This window comes from Zootermopsis nevadensis, unplaced genomic scaffold, assembly GCF_977971745.1.
Source record: "Zootermopsis nevadensis isolate Lab colony 2312 unplaced genomic scaffold, Znev_1.0 Znev_ptg000024l, whole genome shotgun sequence".
Lineage (NCBI taxonomy): Eukaryota > Metazoa > Arthropoda > Insecta > Blattodea > Termopsidae > Zootermopsis > Zootermopsis nevadensis.
Genome location: NW_028259156.1, coordinates 1,896,484 through 1,916,792, shown reverse-complemented (window position 1 = coordinate 1,916,792; position 20,309 = coordinate 1,896,484). Strand labels below are relative to the sequence as shown.

Here is a 20,309-nt window from a genome sequence, read left to right as displayed (position 1 = left end):
AACAAAATGTCTTATCCCTGAGACCTTTATACATTATTTAATATTTCGTTAAACTAAAAGATGGGATTTATTAAGGGCTGGGAAATATTTTGTTCAAATGCCCTATTCCTGCATCTACTGATATCAAAAATACATAGAATCGTGTTTCCACGCTGTTAAATGAAAGTGCATTTAATCAGAACTATGAGAGTAATCAACTGTTATTTCTGTCAAAAGTTTATTTTTTTCAGAAATAAACACGGACTCGGAAGTTCGTGCCACAAAACATAATTATCTGGACATATTTATTTGAAATTATTGAGCCTAGTGAAATCTGCCTTAAATACAAATGTGCGAATTGACATCAATCACCTTAATTTATTGTCTAGATAAAGAATGAGTGGAGTTATACCTCCACTCATTCTTATGTCTTCGTGGCGTCGTGCTTAATAAGGCACCACGACCTTACAACCAACGTTTAAAAATTCAAAACTGAAAAGGTGTAAGACATAGGAAAACTTTTATCGCATTATCATCTGTAAACCTGCTCTAATTTGGATTCACACAAAGTGTCTAACCTCTCTGTAAGGCTGATTAAATAGTTTCTTGCCCGAACTTTGAACGCTGTTGACAAAATCACTTCATTTATTCAATATACCACTGAGCTCTTAGAGTTCAATGCATGCCCTCATATCCATGTGAGATTTTAAGTTCTCACGCAAGTATGATCTGGGTTTGAATGTGGACTTGTAGGTAGATATAATGTTTTTTGGAGAAACATACAGTCTTCATCTTCAGCTCACACGGCGTTGAAACACGCGAAAACATTGACAGCTCCGTGACCAGTTTTAATATAATACTTCCAGATTCTTCGGTTATCACATTTTGACTTTGTAAGAGGCTTCCCCACCAGAATTATGAACACTTTACATGTTTCTTCCATCCTTATTTGTCTAACCCAGTGATATTTAACCTTTTTTGTTCGCGTACCGCCAGATATAATTTATCTTCAACTTTGTACCCCCAAAGTTGTTGGTGTATAATTCAAGTTATACGTAGTATATAATCTACATCTAAAATAAATTAAATAAATTACATTACTGATTATTCAGTGTTTATCATAAAATAATATATATTTTTTTAAAATTTCACGTACCCCCTAAGATGTCTTCGCGTACCCCCAAATATAATTTCTCTTCAACTTTGTACCCCCAAAGTTGTTGGTGTATATTTCAAGTTTTACGTAGTATATAATCTACATCTAAAATAAATGAAATAAATTACATTACTGATTATTCAGTGTTTATCATAAAATAATATATTTTTTTTTTAAAATTTCACGTACCCCCTAAGATGTCTTCGCGTACCCCCAGATATAATTTCTCTTCAACTTTGTACCCCCCAAAGTTGTTGGTGTATAATTCAAGTCATACATAGTATATAATCTACATCTAAAATAATTTAAATAAATTACATTACTTATTATTCAGTGTTTATCATAAAATAATATTTTTTTTTAAATTTCACGTACCCCCTAAGATGTCTTCGCGTACCCCAGGTTGAATACCACTGCCTCGTGCATTGGGGCAAAATTATTCTTTCTGTAGGTGAGCTGGAGGTAACTGTAATTTCTTAACTGACGTCCTCCTTTTACGATGAAACAAAATGGTTTTGTTGCCCGGGGCTGTACAAAGTACGATTCCACATAAGCAAAATGCTTTGTGTGCACCCCTGTGGAATGAGGTGTTTGCGAATATGCAGAGAGCGCTAGATGCACTAATGGCTTGTCCCAACGTTTAATTGCAGCCCAGACAACATCAACCGTGGTGCATGATTAGTGCTTCATAATAACCTTAATTTAAACTTTGATTAATAACCGCTAAATTGAGTGTTAAATTCATTACACAAAGTGAATAAATTGAAGATTAATTAACCATTGATAATCTAAACTTGGGAGGCCGACGCTTAACAAGGTTAAAATTTGCATTTGAGGACGGAAAAGCACTTCGCGTCCTGGCAAACGCAATTAATGCAAGAGGGAATGTTGTTCATTTAGCTGCTAACACGAGCTAAATGAGAGGATTATGGGAGTACAGTGTGAGGAGTAGAAACATGGCGTGTACTATCACGGCGGTAGCAGGGGGACACTACGTCACAAACCTCTCACTTTAAAGATCTTACACTTAACTGACTGGGGAAGATTTGTTTAGAAAGAATAATCACCAACTTATAAACAAAAGTTTGAACGTATGTATGTATAGACGTGTTTTTTTTTTACAACCAACTACCTTTTGTACAGACGTTATCGGACCATGGACCATCATCAGTGGCTTTTTATCTCAAATATAAACAAAACTAGTCACCTCTTTATGAACGTACTCGCCAGAAACACTTTCTGGCCTGATATAACATTTGAAAACAGCTCTAGAAAAATTCAGTAATAAAATATCAATACCGAAATTCTCCCAAAATATGTGGAGCATTTTATAAATTTTTTTTTAAAAATTTCAATAATCTTCTTCAACAAAATTGGTGATCAATCAGATATTTTAAATGTCTTTAGTTGTCTTTACATGGCCGGTCACAGTGGTCGCGGGGTCTGAGATGTGGGTCTTCAGCGCTTGGGTTCGAATCCCAGTCAAGGCATGGATGTTTGTACGCCCCTTTATGTTTTGTAAAGTCCAGTGTACAGGTAGAGAGAGGTCTTGCCAAATGTTTAAAAATAAAAGAAGTTAAAATCTTTGAATAAGTTTTGATTAATTTTGTTGACATTTGTACGAATCCGTCCATGCGTTTATCAGTGATATTTAATTTAGCTTCTTTTATTAATTATCAGTTGTTAGGCCATGGCTGATTTTTGACAAATATAGACGATGTTAACGAAATTGTTGTCGGATATCAGGGAAATATTTTTTATCATGTAGCCAAGCCACGGTGGTCTAGCGGTTAGAACGCTGGCCTTGTAATCCTGGGGTCTCGGGTTCGATTCCCGGCGGTGCTCGAATTTATAACTTGTGTTGGGCAAGGCCGTGGTCTAGGCAACACGGAGTTTTCCTCCGTGGCATCGCAACAATTACTCCATTCACACACAGAAGAAGGCAATGGCAAACCACTTCTGGATCATCTGCCAAGAACGTATATGAACAGGTCCCAGTCCGAGAAAAGGATGGAAGGATCCTGTTCATATGGACCCGTCGTCAGACAGAACACTAAATAAATAATAGGATAATACAGTACTATAAAAATAGTACGCGGGGTTACAGAACACATCTGCCATATCACGAACAAGTTTTCGTTTGTTCCGACTGTACGACGCTGCTTGTGACGTCACAGCGGCCATGAAATTAAAATCCTCGTCTCAATAAATACTATGGTCGGTGGCGAATGAAGGCGCTGGATTACCCCAAACAGAGCATCAACCCTTGCCTTCGGTTAACGAGCCATTTGGCGTCTTCCCCCTTCCCAATCCACACTCATCACGGACCTTTCTCGCTTCGACAAACGTGTGAACGCGTGGCCAAATGAAATTTAACGCTAAATGCCCATCATTTTCAGCCAAGTGGTTTCGGAAGGGGATATAAGGAAAGGAGAAAAACACTGAATGGCTGTTGAAAGAGTACAACAAAAACCAACGTCATCAATTTATAGTCCAGATGATGTGTTTCCAGCGCCGGAGAGTGTGTGAGCGACCCCAGCGCTCTGTTTGTGGCTGGGGAGGAAAACAGAGAACAAGTGAGTGGTTTGGGGCGCGCTCATGTTTGCTGCAATGAGCAACATTTCTGCGCACTCCTCCCAGGAAGCAGGTTGCATAAAGCGAAGGCGAGATAAGGCGATCGTTTCTGTGGAGGGGAGACGATGTTTTAGCTCAAAAAACCAGAGAGTGTATTACGATAAATTTCTTCTTTTCGAGGGAGTTAGGGGTCCCAGTGGGAACCACTCTTGCTTCATACACGTGTTCATATCTCGGCCACGACTGAAGTTTTCTCACAGTAATCTTTATATACCCGCCTCTGGGAAGAATTAATCATCTTATTATTATTCTCTGTAGGCTAAACTTAATAACTGAAGGTTTCGTTAAATAAAACTTGAATAAACTAAAATAAAATTATATTTAGGTGGTGAGATATTACGATTTATTGGGTGAAATTTAAAGGTCTGTATAAGAAATGGTTTCTGACTAAAATAATATATAAAGTGTCATATAATTTCAGAGTATGCGTTGCTGTATTTCGTGAAGTTGCTACTGAAAAGTAGTACTTTAATGATTTTAAGCATCTCGTACAACCACAAGAATTTAGTGCAAAGCTTGAAAACAAACCGAAGTTAAAATGTTAATATTCTCTGTAATTTACCAATTAAAAAACCGTCTAGAAGACGTCATGGCAAGTGAGAACTGGGCTGTAGCGTGGTTCCGTTTTTGTTAACCTGCTTATAACGAAATCTTAAGGGAAGTTTTCCAGTTTAGACAGGTTTATCTTCGGCATAAGAAGGTTTACATTCAGATAAAATTATTACACTTTACGTATATTTATGGGCCCAAATTTCACGTTACGACTTGTACGTAACATAAACCTTCAGGTAAAGAATCAAAAGACTGTAGATTTATGGAAGAATCCTTTTCTGGCCGAATTCACCTCACACACTCCCCTTTGCTGGAATGTTTGTATTGTAAGATTCAACCCTTCCGGTGACTCGCAAGATTTAGAATGAAAAACCATCATCCACACAGGAGTAAAAAATCAAGTACGATTAGAGTTTATTATAGATAACCGTTAGTCTTTTAAATTTTTAGCAGAAAGATAAATTTTTATCTGAATGCTAGCGGATATTAATTTTGAAAGTTTTATTAGAAGTTCCTGGGTTCGTAAATGAGATCCTAAGCAGACTGTACATATATGACATATATTGGATAAGACAGGAAGCCAACATTCTGCCCCGTGTTGATGTAATGAGTTGATAGCTCTGGGTTCTGTTCAAATGTTCGTACGGTTCATGCCTGCTTGGGGTTACAGTATATTTTTGCTTGCAACATTTGTAAATATATATAAAAACATTAATGCTAATGCTGTTATTTTTTTTTTCAAAATCGAAATATATCGTAACAAATCTAGTAACTTATCTAGATTTTAATTCTGATGCTATTTATTTTGATATTAGCAGTGCATTTGATTTGTTCCTTATACTCTTCTACACAAAAATCTCAGTGAACCAATCAACTTCAGAGTTACTTTAAGCGTGATACAGACCATCTGTTTGATGCGCCATCTTCCTTCCTTCTGTGGCAATGTAATGTTTTATTTTCCGTAGAGTCACAAGTAATTAATTCCAGATTTATAAGGAGGCGAATTGGCGAGAAGTTTACTTCAGAGACCACAGGATATTTAAGAGAGAAATCTTTATAGTTTTAAACTGGACATAATGATTCAGTAAGACACGAGGCCAGAAATTTAAATATGTGGGCGCGTATAAAAGATTTCGATTAAAACATCGTTTAAATGTTAATCAGAGCAACAGTATGGTCGCATGATCAGATCAAGTGTTGCGGGTGACATATCCGAGCGAGCGTTAGGAGCTGGGGTAGCAGATAATTAAATTAATTGTTTTTCGTGTACACGTACAATCCAACATGGCCGGCATGCGGAGTTGATTCAGGCAAAGAGAAGGAACGATAAATTCATGTAATGGCTAGACAAATACGTTCTCCGTCCTCGATGGTGGTGAGTGACCTTGAAGCTCCGGTCGCAGAACCAATTGGCCGGAAGGTAAATGTGTTATCACGAACCCCGGAACTCGGTTTAAGGCAATAAAGCCTTGTTAGAGATATATCGCATTAATGGAAAAATAAACGAGATTAAAATGAAATAAGACGCAGTGTACACGCACGAGGGCGTCCCGACGTGTCGCTACAAAGTTTTGGATTCATCGGATTAAATATTTCTCTGCAGTGGTTCGTGCATTTCTGAAACACGGGAGTGACATCTGCTATGAACTTCGTACATTTCGTTGGTTTTTGAAACGTGAAGGATGATCTACCATGTTCTCATGTTCCTCAGGTCAGTTTGTTAAAATTAGTTGGTAGAGGAAATCTTCATCAGGTGATGTTTCGTGCTTTTCGCCCGAAAGACGTAGAACCGGCGGTAGACAGGTCAACTTGCAATATAACTGTGGGAACTTGAACAGGTGGACAAGGCAACCAAACGGAAAATTCCCCTCCGCCGTACTGAAGGCAGACAAATGTTGCTACGGGACGTGACAGCCCCAACTAATGGTATCTAATGGTGGAAAACAGCCCAGGTTTAAGGCTCGTAATAACCTGCTCTCTTCTCTTCGTCATGTGATAGCTATAAAGAAATGATGATGACGGGGAGGGATTTTCTCTTTTCCAAACAATAAACTTTATTCTCACTTGGTTTGCGCCAGACGTATTTTATTATTTTTCATCCCAGCTTCGGAAGCGTAGACGACGCGAAACGTATTATCATTTTCACAGTGCTGTAATGCGTCTCGGATATAATGTGCTGTGGAGATTGGACAATCCGCCCGGCAGCGGCTTCCCAGATAGTGGACCCAATCAACCAGATGGCTTACGGAACCCAAAGGTTCATCACCGAATTAACCAAAGCCCTCCACCGGACCCTGTCCTGGACCAACAAAATCCAGTCTCCTTCAACTCCTATCTCCCATAGATCCCGCCTGAGATTATCCTCCCATCTACGTCTAGGTCTCCCCAGCGGTCTCTTCCCCTCAGGCTTCCCAAATAGTGGACCCAACCAACCAGATGGCTTATGAAACCCGAAGGTTCATCACCGAATTAACCAAAGCCCTGTCCTGGGCCAACAAAATCCAGTCTCCTTCAACTCCTATCTCGCATAGATCCCGCCTGAGATTATCCTCCCATCTACGTCTAGGTCTCCCCAGCGGTCTCTTCCCCTCAGGCTTCCCAAATAGTGGACCCAACCAACCAGATGGCTTATGAAACCCGAAGGTTCATCACCGAATTAACCAAAGCCCTGTCCTGGGCCAACAAAATCCAGTCTCCTTCAACTCCTATCTCGCATAGATCCCGCCTGAGATTATCCTCCCATCTACGTCTAGGTCTCCCCAGCGGTCTCTTCCCCTCAGGCTTCCCAAATAGTGGACCCAACCAACCAGATGGCTTATGAAACCCGAAGGTTCATCACCGAATTAACCAAAGCCCTGTCCTGGGCCAACAAAATCCAGTCTCCTTCAACTCCTATCTCGCATAGATCCCGCCTGAGATTATCCTCCCATCTACGTCTAGGTCTCCCCAGCGGTCTCTTCCCCTCAGGCTTCCCAAATAGTAGACCCAACCAACCAGATGGCTTATGAAACCCGAAGGTTCATCACCGAATTAACCAAAGCCCTGTCCTGGGCCAACAAAATCCAGTCTCCTTCAACTCCTATCTCCCATAGATCCCGCCTGAGATTATCCTCCCATCTACGTCTAGGTCTCCCCAGCGGTCTCTTCCCCTCAGGCTTCCCAAATAGTGGACCCAACCAACCAGATGGCTTATGAAACCCGAAGGTTCATCACCGAATTAACCAAAGCCCTGTCCTGGGCCAACAAAATCCAGTCTCCTTCAACTCCTATCTCGCATAGATCCCGCCTGAGATTATCCTCCCATCTACGTCTAGGTCTCCCCAGCGGTCTCTTCCCCTCAGGCTTCCCAAATAGTGGACCCAACCAACCAGATGGCTTATGAAACCCGAAGGTTCATCACCGAATTAACCAAAGCCCTGTCCTGGGCCAACAAAATTCAGTCTCCTTCAACTCCTATCTCGCATAGATCCCGCCTGAGATTATCCTCCCATCTACGTCTAGGTCTCCCCAGCGGTCTCTTCCCCTCAGGCTTCCCAAATAGTGGACCCAACCAACCAGATGGCTTATGAAACCCGAAGGTTCATCACCGAATTAACCAAAGCCCTGTCCTGGGCCAACAAAATCCAGTCTCCTTCAACTCCTATCTCGCATAGATCCCGCCTGAGATTATCCTCCCATCTACGTCTAGGTCTCCCCAGCGGTCTCTTCCCCTCAGGCTTCCCAAATAGTGGACCCAACCAACCAGATGGCTTATGAAACCCGAAGGTTCATCACCGAATTAACCAAAGCCCTGTCCTGGGCCAACAAAATCCAGTCTCCTTCAACTCCTATCTCGCATAGATCCCGCCTGAGATTATCCTCCCATCTACGTCTAGGTCTCCCCAGCGGTCTCTTCCCCTCAGGCTTCCCAAATAGTGGACCCAACCAACCAGATGGCTTATGAAACCCGAAGGTTCATCACCGAATTAACTAAAGCCCTGTCCTGGGCCAACAAAATCCAGTCTCCTTCAACTCCTATCTCGCATAGATCCCGCCTGAGATTATCCTCCCATCTACGTCTAGGTCTCCCCAGCGGTCTCTTCCCCTCAGGCTTCCCAAATAGTGGACCCAACCAACCAGATGGCTTATGAAACCCGAAGGTTCATCACCGAATTAACTAAAGCCCTGTCCTGGGCCAACAAAATCCAGTCTCCTTCAACTCCTATCTCGCATAGATCCCGCCTGAGATTATCCTCCCATCTACGTCTAGGTCTCCCCAGCGGTCTCTTCCCCTCAGGCTTCCCAAATAGTGGACCCAACCAACCAGATGGCTTATGAAACCCGAATGTTCATCACCGAATTAACCAAAGCCCTGTCCTGGGCCAACAAAATCCAGTCTCCTTCAACTCCTATCTCGCATAGATCCCGCCTGAGATTATCCTCCCATCTACGTCTAGGTCTCCCCAGCGGTCTCTTCCCCTCAGGCTTCCCAAATAGTGGACCCAACCAACCAGATGGCTTATGAAACCCGAAGGTTCATCACCGAATTAACCAAAGCCCTGTCCTGGGCCAACAAAATCCAGTCTCCTTCAACTCCTATCTCGCATAGATCCCGCCTGAGATTATCCTCCCATCTACGTCTAGGTCTCCCCAGCGGTCTCTTCCCCTCAGGCTTCCCAAATAGTGGACCCAACCAACCAGATGGCTTATGAAACCCGAAGGTTCATCACCGAATTAACTAAAGCCCTGTCCTGGGCCAACAAAATCCAGTCTCCTTCAACTCCTATCTCGCATAGATCCCGCCTGAGATTATCCTCCCATCTACGTCTAGGTCTCCCCAGCGGTCTCTTCCCCTCAGGCTTCCCAAATAGTGGACCCAACCAACCAGATGGCTTATGAAACCCGAAGGTTCATCACCGAATTAACTAAAGCCCTGTCCTGGGCCAACAAAATCCAGTCTCCTTCAACTCCTATCTCGCATAGATCCCGCCTGAGATTATCCTCCCATCTACGTCTAGGTCTCCCCAGCGGTCTCTTCCCCTCAGGCTTCCCAAATAGTGGACCCAACCAACCAGATGGCTTATGAAACCCGAAGGTTCATCACCGAATTAACTAAAGCCCTGTCCTGGGCCAACAAAATCCAGTCTCCTTCAACTCCTATCTCGCATAGATCCCGCCTGAGATTATCCTCCCATCTACGTCTAGGTCTCCCCAGCGGTCTCTTCCCCTCAGGCTTCCCAAATAGTGGACCCAACCAACCAGATGGCTTATGAAACCCGAAGGTTCATCACCGAATTAACCAAAGCCCTGTCCTGGGCCAACAAAATCCAGTCTCCTTCAACTCCTATCTCGCATAGATCCCGCCTGAGATTATCCTCCCATCTACGTCTAGGTCTCCCCAGCGGTCTCTTCCCCTCAGGCTTCCCAAATAGTGGACCCAACCAACCAGATGGCTTATGAAACCCGAAGGTTCATCACCGAATTAACCAAAGCCCTGTCCTGGGCCAACAAAATCCAGTCTCCTTCAACTCCTATCTCGCATAGATCCCGCCTGAGATTATCCTCCCATCTACGTCTAGGTCTCCTCAGCGGTCTCTTCCCCTCAGGCTTCCCAAATAGTGGACCCAACCAACCAGATGGCTTATGAAACCCGAAGGTTCATCACCGAATTAACCAAAGCCCTGTCCTGGGCCAACAAAATCCAGTCTCCTTCAACTCCTATCTCGCATAGATCCCGCCTGAGATTATCCTCCCATCTACGTCTAGGTCTCCCCAGCGGTCTCTTCCCCTCAGGCTTCCCAAATAGTGGACCCAACCAACCAGATGGCTTATGAAACCCGAAGGTTCATCACCGAATTAACTAAAGCCCTGTCCTGGGCCAACAAAATCCAGTCTCCTTCAACTCCTATCTCGCATAGATCCCGCCTGAGATTATCCTCCCATCTACGTCTAGGTCTCCCCAGCGGTCTCTTCCCCTCAGGCTTCCCAAATAGTGGACCCAACCAACCAGATGGCTTATGAAACCCGAAGGTTCATCACCGAATTAACTAAAGCCCTGTCCTGGGCCAACAAAATCCAGTCTCCTTCAACTCCTATCTCGCATAGATCCCGCCTGAGATTATCCTCCCATCTACGTCTAGGTCTCCCCAGCGGTCTCTTCCCCTCAGGCTTCCCAAATAGTGGACCCAACCAACCAGATGACTTATGAAACCCGAAGGTTCATCACCGAATTAACTAAAGCCCTGTCCTGGGCCAACAAAATCCAGTCTCCTTCAACTCCTATCTCGCATAGATCCCGCCTGAGATTATCCTCCCATCTACGTCTAGGTCTCCCCAGCGGTCTCTTCCCCTCAGGCTTCCCAAATAGTGGACCCAACCAACCAGATGGCTTATGAAACCCGAAGGTTCATCACCGAATTAACCAAAGCCCTGTCCTGGGCCAACAAAATCCAGTCTCCTTCAACTCCTATCTCGCATAGATCCCGCCTGAGATTATCCTCCCATCTACGTCTAGGTCTCCCCAGCGGTCTCTTCCCCTCAGGCTTCCCAAATAGTGGACCCAACCAACCAGATGGCTTATGAAACCCGAAGGTTCATCACCGAATTAACTAAAGCCCTGTCCTGGGCCAACAAAATCCAGTCTCCTTCAACTCCTATCTCGCATAGATCCCGCCTGAGATTATCCTCCCATCTACGTCTAGGTCTCCCCAGCGGTCTCTTCCCCTCAGGCTTCCCAAATAGTGGACCCAACCAACCAGATGGCTTATGAAACCCGAAGGTTCATCACCGAATTAACTAAAGCCCTGTCCTGGGCCAACAAAATCCAGTCTCCTTCAACTCCTATCTCGCATAGATCCCGCCTGAGATTATCCTCCCATCTACGTCTAGGTCTCCCCAGCGGTCTCTTCCCCTCAGGCTTCCCAAATAGTGGACCCAACCAACCAGATGGCTTATGAAACCCGAAGGTTCATCACCGAATTAACTAAAGCCCTGTCCTGGGCCAACAAAATCCAGTCTCCTTCAACTCCTATCTCGCATAGATCCCGCCTGAGATTATCCTCCCATCTACGTCTAGGTCTCCCCAGCGGTCTCTTCCCCTCAGGCTTCCCAAATAGTGGACCCAACCAACCAGATGGCTTATGAAACCCGAAGGTTCATCACCGAATTAACTAAAGCCCTGTCCTGGGCCAACAAAATCCAGTCTCCTTCAACTCCTATCTCGCATAGATCCCGCCTGAGATTATCCTCCCATCTACGTCTAGGTCTCCCCAGCGGTCTCTTCCCCTCAGGCTTCCCAAATAGTGGACCCAACCAACCAGATGGCTTATGAAACCCGAAGGTTCATCACCGAATTAACCAAAGCCCTGTCCTGGACCAACAAAATCCAGTCTCCTTCAACTCCTATCTCGCATAGATCCCGCCTGAGATTATCCTCCCATCTACGTCTAGGTCTCCCCAGCGGTCTCTTCCCCTCAGGCTTCCCAAATAGTGGACCCAACCAACCAGATGGCTTATGAAACCCGAAGGTTCATCACCGAATTAACCAAAGCCCTGTCCTGGGCCAACAAAATCCAGTCTCCTTCAACTCCTATCTCGCACAGATCCCGCCTGAGATTATCCTCCCATCTACGTCTAGGTCTCCCCAGCGGTCTCTTCCCCTCAGGCTTCCCAAATAGTGGACCCAACCAACCAGATGGCTTATGAAACCCGAAGGTTCATCACCGAATTAACTAAAGCCCTGTCCTGGGCCAACAAAATCCAGTCTCCTTCAACTCCTATCTCGCATAGATCCCGCCTGAGATTATCCTCCCATCTACGTCTAGGTCTCCCCAGAGGTCTCTTCCCCTCAGGCTTCCCAACCAGTACCCGGTGCACACCTCTTGTCCCATCCATGCGCGCTACATGCCCAGCCCATCTCATTCTTCTCGACTTAATCACCCTGACAATATTGGGGTTGGAGTACAGATTTTTAAGCTCGTCGTCCACGCCCCATCGTCTTCTCTCCTAGGCCCAAAATCCTCCTCGACACCCGATTCTCAAACACCTGCAATCTGTGTTCCACCCTCCGAGTGAGAGACCATGTTTCGCACCCATACAAAACAAGAGGTAAGATTATTGTTTTGTATATTTTAATCCCCAAGTTCTTAGAAATCAGACGGGAAGACAAAATATTTTGAACTGAGAAGTAGCAAGCATTTCCAGAATTTAATCTCCTCCTAATTTCCTCTTGAGTGTCATTTTGATTTGTTATTGTTGTTCCCAGATATTTGAACTTTGTCCCCCTTTCAAAGGACTTATTAGCCACCCTAAGATAATTTTGCCCGCCTGTCTTCTGATGACGAGATACTAACATGTACTTAGTTTCCTTCTAGCCCCACGTGTCTACTAGCCTCTAGTAAAACTTCTGCGTTCCTCTTTATTGTATTTGTGTCGTTACCCAATAAATTAACATCATCAACAAATGCCAATAGCTGATGTGTCCCGTTCAATTCCAAACCCTCCTTACGTATCTTGGACTTTCCTGATGGCGTATTCTAGCGCAAAGTTAAAGAGCAGTGGAGACAAAGCATCTCCTTGTTTCAGACTTATCGTGATGGAAAATGAGTCAGATAAATATTTATATTCGACAAGAGAAATTAAATACAATATAATTGTATCGCTTTGATTTAATATAGTCTGTTATTCTTGGCATCAACTATACGCGATTTAAATGATGTTTATGTGCAATTTTAAACATTCGCAAATTACTGTCAGAATTTAAATGCGTTCATTTCGAACAAATATATAGAAATTAAAGTGTTTAAAGGTGTACCTATTAATATATATATTTTAAATATTTAATAATATAAATTTATGAGATCTGAAACAGTCCCAGGACCGAATATATTCGATTTCAGGTAGTTACGATTACACTTTCAGAGACACAATTTAAGAGTTTGGTTTTGCCACTGTACAAGGTGATGAGCTATGGTTTGCTGATGTCTTATACAACACCTGCATATTTACTGTTTGGTGGCCTTGGTGTGGTGTATATTCACACGGGTGGAGTCTTCTGTGCGTTACGTTAATACCGACATCCTTTCAGGCCTTGCGGTAAAGTAACCTTCTAAATGTACGGAATCTAAATTCTTATTTAGAATTAATTAAATCACCTCTACCCCGTTGAACGAAGGATTCATTAACGTGTTCACAAGACACGTACATTCATGTGTACCCTGTGTCGTGTTAATCTGTCTTTTCTTATATCATTGAATTTTCATGCATTTTATTAACAAACTTTATTCGAATAATAATTTATATGCACACCTCGCTCTGTTTGTAGGTACTAATATTTGGTTAAGTCGATCGACACGCTATGAAAATTCATGTCAAGTAGTTAATTCAGCATCCTGTCAAATATCTTTTAAATATATTTATTTTCGTCATCACCCTCTTTTCTATTTCCTTCCATTAATGTCGGAGACAAAAGTTTTGCACCAATACAAAAACAATAGGTAAAATTATAGTCTGAAGAATTCTGTAACATAATCGTCGAATATTGTAGTTTCTTTCCCACGATATCCGAGTCTCTGTCGTCAGCAAATCAGAGGACAGAACGAGAAACAGTTGCGGCACACACAGCGTTGCTTACGTAGATACATCCAAGCGTACCTCTAGTACGAACCGGACGATAACTGCTGTAGGATCAGTGTTGAGGTTCATGAAGGAAAAGGTGTGTCTAATGGAACTTTGCGGGCAATGTGGAATATTTTCTTCCCCTCTGTGTTGTAGAAATCGAGACAAATCTATCAGAATATATAGTGAACTAGCCAACGCGGTCGTCAGTGGCTGTAGCAGACTCCATCTTGAGAAGCTTCTTCGTATGTTTACTTCTGTTGGTAAGTGCTTTACACACTAAATACTTACTGTGATCTTAAAACTTTGCATACTGTGTAGTGTATAATACAAAATAAACAAACAAACTATTAACTCTATAAGTGACACTAGTGTCAAAAGCGTTTCGACCTCAAGAGGTCATCATCAGTGTCATGTGATGTAATATTGATAGGTTTAGCTCAGTGTGGCGAGGCTGGTAATGTGAAACCCAGCCACAGGGAAGTTTCTAGTTACATTCGCCTTTAAAATAAGTGAGGTTAGGTTAGGTTCGGTTGCTTCAGATTTGCCTAGAAAACAGCTGTGACAAATCACAGTTCTACGTTTTCGTTTAAGCAAACAATAGATTGGAATTTAAATGTTATTTTTAGTTCTAGTCTATGTAAATATATTCTTTATATTTATAAAGTACGTTAATACATTTTCATTCTTTAGGTTAATGTCTATTGAACTTTCAGTTCGTTAACTTGATACTTTATTTAAATTTATAAAGTAAGTTTCTACATTACCAGAACCATTTGTGGAGAGCAACATTCTACATCTATTTACTGAAATTAAATTTTATAGAAAATGTTTTCCGTGTAATCAGCTACAGAAAAATACATTATGTCTACATTATGAAGTTCGTACCAGGAAAATTTAACTGCAAGTTTAATTGGCCTGCTGTGCTTAGCAACACGGTAATTAAAATATTTAAGAAATCTAATAACACAAAACATTGTTATAAATTACTAACTAGGTGGCTTAGGGAACCCGAATGTTCATCACCGAGTTAACCAAAGCCCTTAACTGTTATAAACATTGTTATAAAAAATGGAGTTTAATAATTAAAAGTTATAAGTCACTTTCTACCACAGACTTAAAATTAATAATATGATATCATTAAATACAGTGTTTTGTCTAAAATTGAGAATAAACTATTAAAGTCAATCGTATACTTTTATCGCAGATTAAAGTTTAACATTTTTAACTGTTCCATAACCTAACTTTATCCCGTAAGAAATAATATTGAGGATGACAAATCAATTTTATTATATAATAATAATAATCTTTCAATAACTTCTGTGTCAATGTAACTTCAGAAACTTCTGTCGGGGAATTAACAGATTTGTAAGTTACGTATTCAATGTGATTTTACTCTACATGTCACATCCTAAGTTGTGTAGACTATAAAATACAAAACTGAGGTATTGAAACCAGATTATAGAAAGGAAGTTTGGCTGTTTGTTGTTCGTCGCATTACAGAGACGACGTCCGAGTGTTTATAATTCAGAACTACCGTAGTCTTGAGATTCATGTAAGTTAGCTGGGGCAGTTGTACGAGTTTGCCGAACGTAGATATCTCCGTTCTACATCGTCTTACAAGGAACACGGTGTTCCTGATAAGATCTGAGTCATTGCCTTAGTCTGTGTAATACCACTAGATATGACTTCAGTAACGCTGCATAGTTAGTTTATGAATATATTAAACTGCATGCCTTTCATTCTTAGTGTCGAAGGGGATTATCTTTTTTCGGGAGCAGTGTATTAAAAGATACGTATAAATAGAGTAGATTCCGATTAATTGGTCCATCGGTTAATCGGAGCAAATCTTAAAGAACAAACCTTTTTAACTCTTTACGTGGAACTTCGCTTAATTGGGCCAAAGTGTTCTAGTCCCTATGTGTCCCAATTAAACCGGAATCTACTTCATATGTCGTCTAAATGATATTAAAGTTAAACTCGTTATATTTAATACCTTAATCAGAGGAAGGGCGAATGATTTGGGCACGTAAAATATTTTTCATGGAGGAGGTGCTGCCACCACTGACGAATCCAGGAAACTGAAGATAAATCAGCGTGTTTATGTTTTTTATTTACGAACATTCCATTCCCACTATCAGTGTAGCTGTGATGAAATATTCTGCTGAATTAATTTAAGTGGAATATCACCAAAAAGATGTGTTTATGTCATATGAAGCTTCTGTTTGATTCACCAGAAAGTATGTAACCTAAACAGTTCAGGATCTGCTCTGTGAAACCTCTTGCGGTGACCTCAATGTGGTCAGGGCATTTCAGATTGTTTGAAGACGTCAACCTCGACAGATAATTGAATTCGTGGGGGGGGGGATGTAGATTAAAATTACGCTAATTTCTCTGGGTTATTTTCTGATGTAAATAAAAAATAATTTTGTTTGTGGCTGCCGTGCTATTTGGATAAACTGCCGACGTTTCGAGGGCCATCTGTGTAATGACTAGCCTTAAAAATGAGGAAAGAGAACAATTTTTCCGACGTAATGAGTCAGCCATTGATCAGAAAAATACACAGTTTTGTTTTATGAGTGTGGTATTTGGAAGCTGAGAGGGACGAGGAATGTGTTCAGAAAATATCTTAACCTCCATGTAGTGAGGATGGACATACTGTAAATTACTGTTACAATTTTCATAAAAAAATATGTGGGGGGGGGGGAGAAATTTTTGGATAGGAAATGGCAAATTGTCAATGAAAAGTAATAAATTTTACTAATGCTGTAGAATTAAGAAGTTAGGAAATTATCTGATGCCCGAATTTATAACTTGTGTTGGGCAAGGCCGTGGTCTAGGCAACACGGAGTTTTCCTCCGGGGGCTTCCCAACAATTACTCCATTCACACACAGAAGAAGGCAACGGCAAACCACTTCTGGATCATCTGCCAAGAACGTATATGAACAGGTCCCAGTCCGAGAAAAGGATGGAAGGATCCTGTTCATATGCACCTGTCGTCAGACAGAACACTAATTAATAATAAGATGAGGTGGTCTAGCGGTTAGAACGCTGGCCTTGTAATCCTGGGGTCTCGGGTTCGATTCCCGGCGGTGCCCGAATTTATAACTTGTGTTGGGCAAGGCCGTGGTCTAGGCAACACGGAGTTTTCCTCCGTGGCATCCCAACAATTACTCCATTCACACACAGAAGAAGGCAATGGCAAACCACTTCTGGATCATCTGCCAAGAACGTATATGAACAGGTCCCAGTCCGAGAAAAGGATGGAAGGATCCTGTTCATATGCACCTGTCGTCAGACAGAACACTAATTAATAATAAGATGAGGTGGTCTAGCGGTTAGAACGCTGGCCTTGTAATCCTGGGGTCTCGGGTTCGATTCCCGGCGGTGCCCGAATTTATAACTTGTGTTGGGCAAGGCCGCGGTCTAGGCAACACGGAGTTTTCCTCCGTGGCATCCCAACAATTACTCCATTCACACACAGAAGAAGGCAATGGCAAACCACTTCTGGATCATCTGCCAAGAACGTATATGAACAGGTCCCAGTCCGAGAAAAGGATGCAAGGATCCTGTTCATATGGACCTGTCCTCAGACAGAACACTAAATAAATATAAAAAAAATAGCCAGCCGGGATAGCTCAGTTGGTTCAGTGACTAGCTACGGGTTGGAAGACCGGAGTTCGATTCCCGACACGAGGCAGGGGATTTTTCCTCTAGCCTCTGCATCCAGACCTGCTCTGGGGCCCACCCAGCCTCCTATCCAATGTGTACCGGGGCGTGATGTTGACCTCTCACCCCCCAAGCGCCACATGGCGTGTAGCGAGACACCTTAACTTTCCTTTATAGCCAGCTTGTTGATATCTTTACGTGGGATGAAGAAATAGTCTGGTTCGCATTTCTTACTAATTATTTATTTCCAATATTTAAATGACGTCAACTATTTTTCGCATATTATACAATTTAACTTAAATCTTAGCAGTCTGTATCTTTAGAACGTGTCTTGTCTAGCGGGAGAGATACGGAGAGACATTTGGCAACATCATGTTGGTAGCAGTGGAAAGCAGGAACCGTACACAATGGAAGCTGATTTGCGTGTCGGACTGCACGTTATATTTATCTAGCCATGAAATTAATTTATCGTTTCTTCCGTTTGCCTGCATCAACTCCGCATGCCGGCCATGTTGGCTTGCACGCGTACACGAAACACAATTAATTTAATTATCTGCCCGCTCCTACCCCAGCTCCTAATGTTCGCTCGGATATGTCACCCGCAACACTTGATCTGATCGTGCGACACTGCCGTTGCTCTGATTAACATTAACACACTATTTTCATTTAACTCCGTGGTACGTGCAGTGTTAATTAATCATTTAGTGTTTAGGACTGGATTCAGTTTTCTCGCGTACAGACACTGGTGTCCCGTGGTTGCGGTCTGCCCCTTACGTCTTATTGAACAAGAGTTCTGTGAGTTTAATACTGAATCCAGATACTAAATAAACCTGTGCTCTCTGTAAAAGTACAACTTTCGCATATATCTCTGGAAATTTAAAGTTAAATTTTTGTGCCTTTAAATGAATCTAAACATCTAATTTTCTTGCCGTCATATAAATCCATACAACTGGTTGGCATTGCTAATTTTTATTATGGATGTCTTTCGACACTACATAACCTGAGCTACTGAAACAACGTCGTTAAATAAACAATAAATAAATACTTAAATCTATATGTCTCGGATTAAGATATCTGTCCCGGGTTACTGGAGTTTCTCGTGGTTTTCCTCAATCTCCAGGAAGATGACAGAAATTAGGTCACTGAAGACCTCTAGATACGGGCTTTAGATAGCGAATGTATTTTGTAAGATGTTTCGGAGATCCGATAAATGATGGACCTCCCTCCGACTTAGGAAACGTAAACACCAGCATGTTACGAAATGGGATAGGAACCCTTGGTGGATTCTTGTGGACGCACTCACTTAACCCTTTGAAGCCGAAGATCGTCTGAATATTATTTACGAATCCAGACCGTACCGCGAAGAAAACACTACACTTAACCATTACGAAAATCAGCTGGTTAACCATTTGAAGCCGAAGCTCGTCTGAATATTATTTATGAATTCAGTCCGTACCGCTAAGAAAACACTACACCTCACCATTACGAAAATCAGCTGGTTAACCCTTTGAATCCGAAGCTCGTCTGAATATTATTTACGAATCCAGACCGTACCGCGAAGAAAACACTACACTTAACCATTACGAAAATCAGCTGGTTAACCCTTTGAAGCCGAAGATCGTCTGAATATTATTTATGAATTCAGTCCGTACCGCGAAGAAAACACTACACCTCACCATTACGAAAATCAGCTGGTTAACCATTTGAAGCCGAAGCTCGTCTTCATAATATTTACGAATCCAGACCGTACCGCGAAGAAAACACTTCACTTAACCATTACGAAAATCAGCTGGTTAACCATTTGAAGCCGAAGCTCGTCTTCATAATATTTACGAATCCAGACCGTACCGCGAAGAAAACACTTCACTTAACCATTACGAAAATCAGCTGGTTAACCATTTGAAGCCGAAGCTCGTCTTCATAATATTTACGAATCCAGACCGTACCGCGAAGAAAACACTTCACTTAACCATTACGAAAATTAGCTGGTTAACCATTTGAAGCCGAAGCTCGTCTTCATAATATTTACGAATCCAAACCGTACCGCGAAGAAAACACTACACTTAACCATTACGAAAATCAGCTGGTTAACCATTTGAAGCCGAAGCTCGTCTGAATATTATTTATGAATTCAGTCCGTACCGCTAAGAAAACACTACACCTCACCATTACGAAAATCAGCTGGTTAACCCTTTGAATCCGAAGCTCGTCTGAATATTATTTACGAATCCAGACCGTACCGCGAAGAAAACACTACACTTAACCATTACGAAAATCAGCTGGTTAACCCTTTGAAGCCGAAGATCGTCTGAATATTATTTATGAATTCAGTCCGTACCGCGAAGAAAACACTACACCTCACCATTACGAAAATCAGCTGGTTAACCATTTGAAGCCGAAGCTCGTCTTCATAATATTTACGAATCCAGACCGTACCGCGAAGAAAACACTTCACTTAACCATTACGAAAATCAGCTGGTTAACCATTTGAAGCCGAAGCTCGTCTTCATAATATTTACGAATCCAGAACGTACCGCGAAGAAAACACTTCACTTAACCATTAGAAGTCGAATCAGGCGGTACCACATAAGATTTAACAAAAGAACATCCCGGTCAAAGCCTTAATGAACCTTTGCGTTCCATAAAATCAGGAGAACTTCTTGATTAGCTGAGCGTAATAACAGATGAAGTTAGTTGGTTGGTTGGTTATTTAATCATCCTGTT

At 42.1% G+C, this 20,309-nt stretch overlaps 2 protein-coding genes across 3 annotated transcripts in view; one reads left to right on the top strand and one right to left on the bottom strand.

Annotated features, from left to right (window-relative positions):
• LOC110827843 (uncharacterized) overlaps positions 1-20,309 on the top strand; it is a 536,626-nt gene that overhangs the window by 101,528 nt on the left and 414,789 nt on the right. Inside the window, exon 1 of one of the 2 annotated variants that reach the window (XM_087354893.1) lies at positions 13,939-14,178. The exons of the other annotated variant lie outside the window; for it this stretch is intronic. The gene's annotated coding sequence lies outside the window, so the exon portion shown is untranslated. Of the gene's footprint in view, positions 1-13,938; positions 14,179-20,309 lie in introns of those variants that run through there. 2 annotated transcript variants of the gene reach the window in all.
• The window catches only part of LOC110839933 (retinal homeobox protein Rx1), a 101,537-nt gene that overhangs the window by 34,289 nt on the left and 46,939 nt on the right, over positions 1-20,309 (bottom strand). The window lies entirely within an intron of this gene.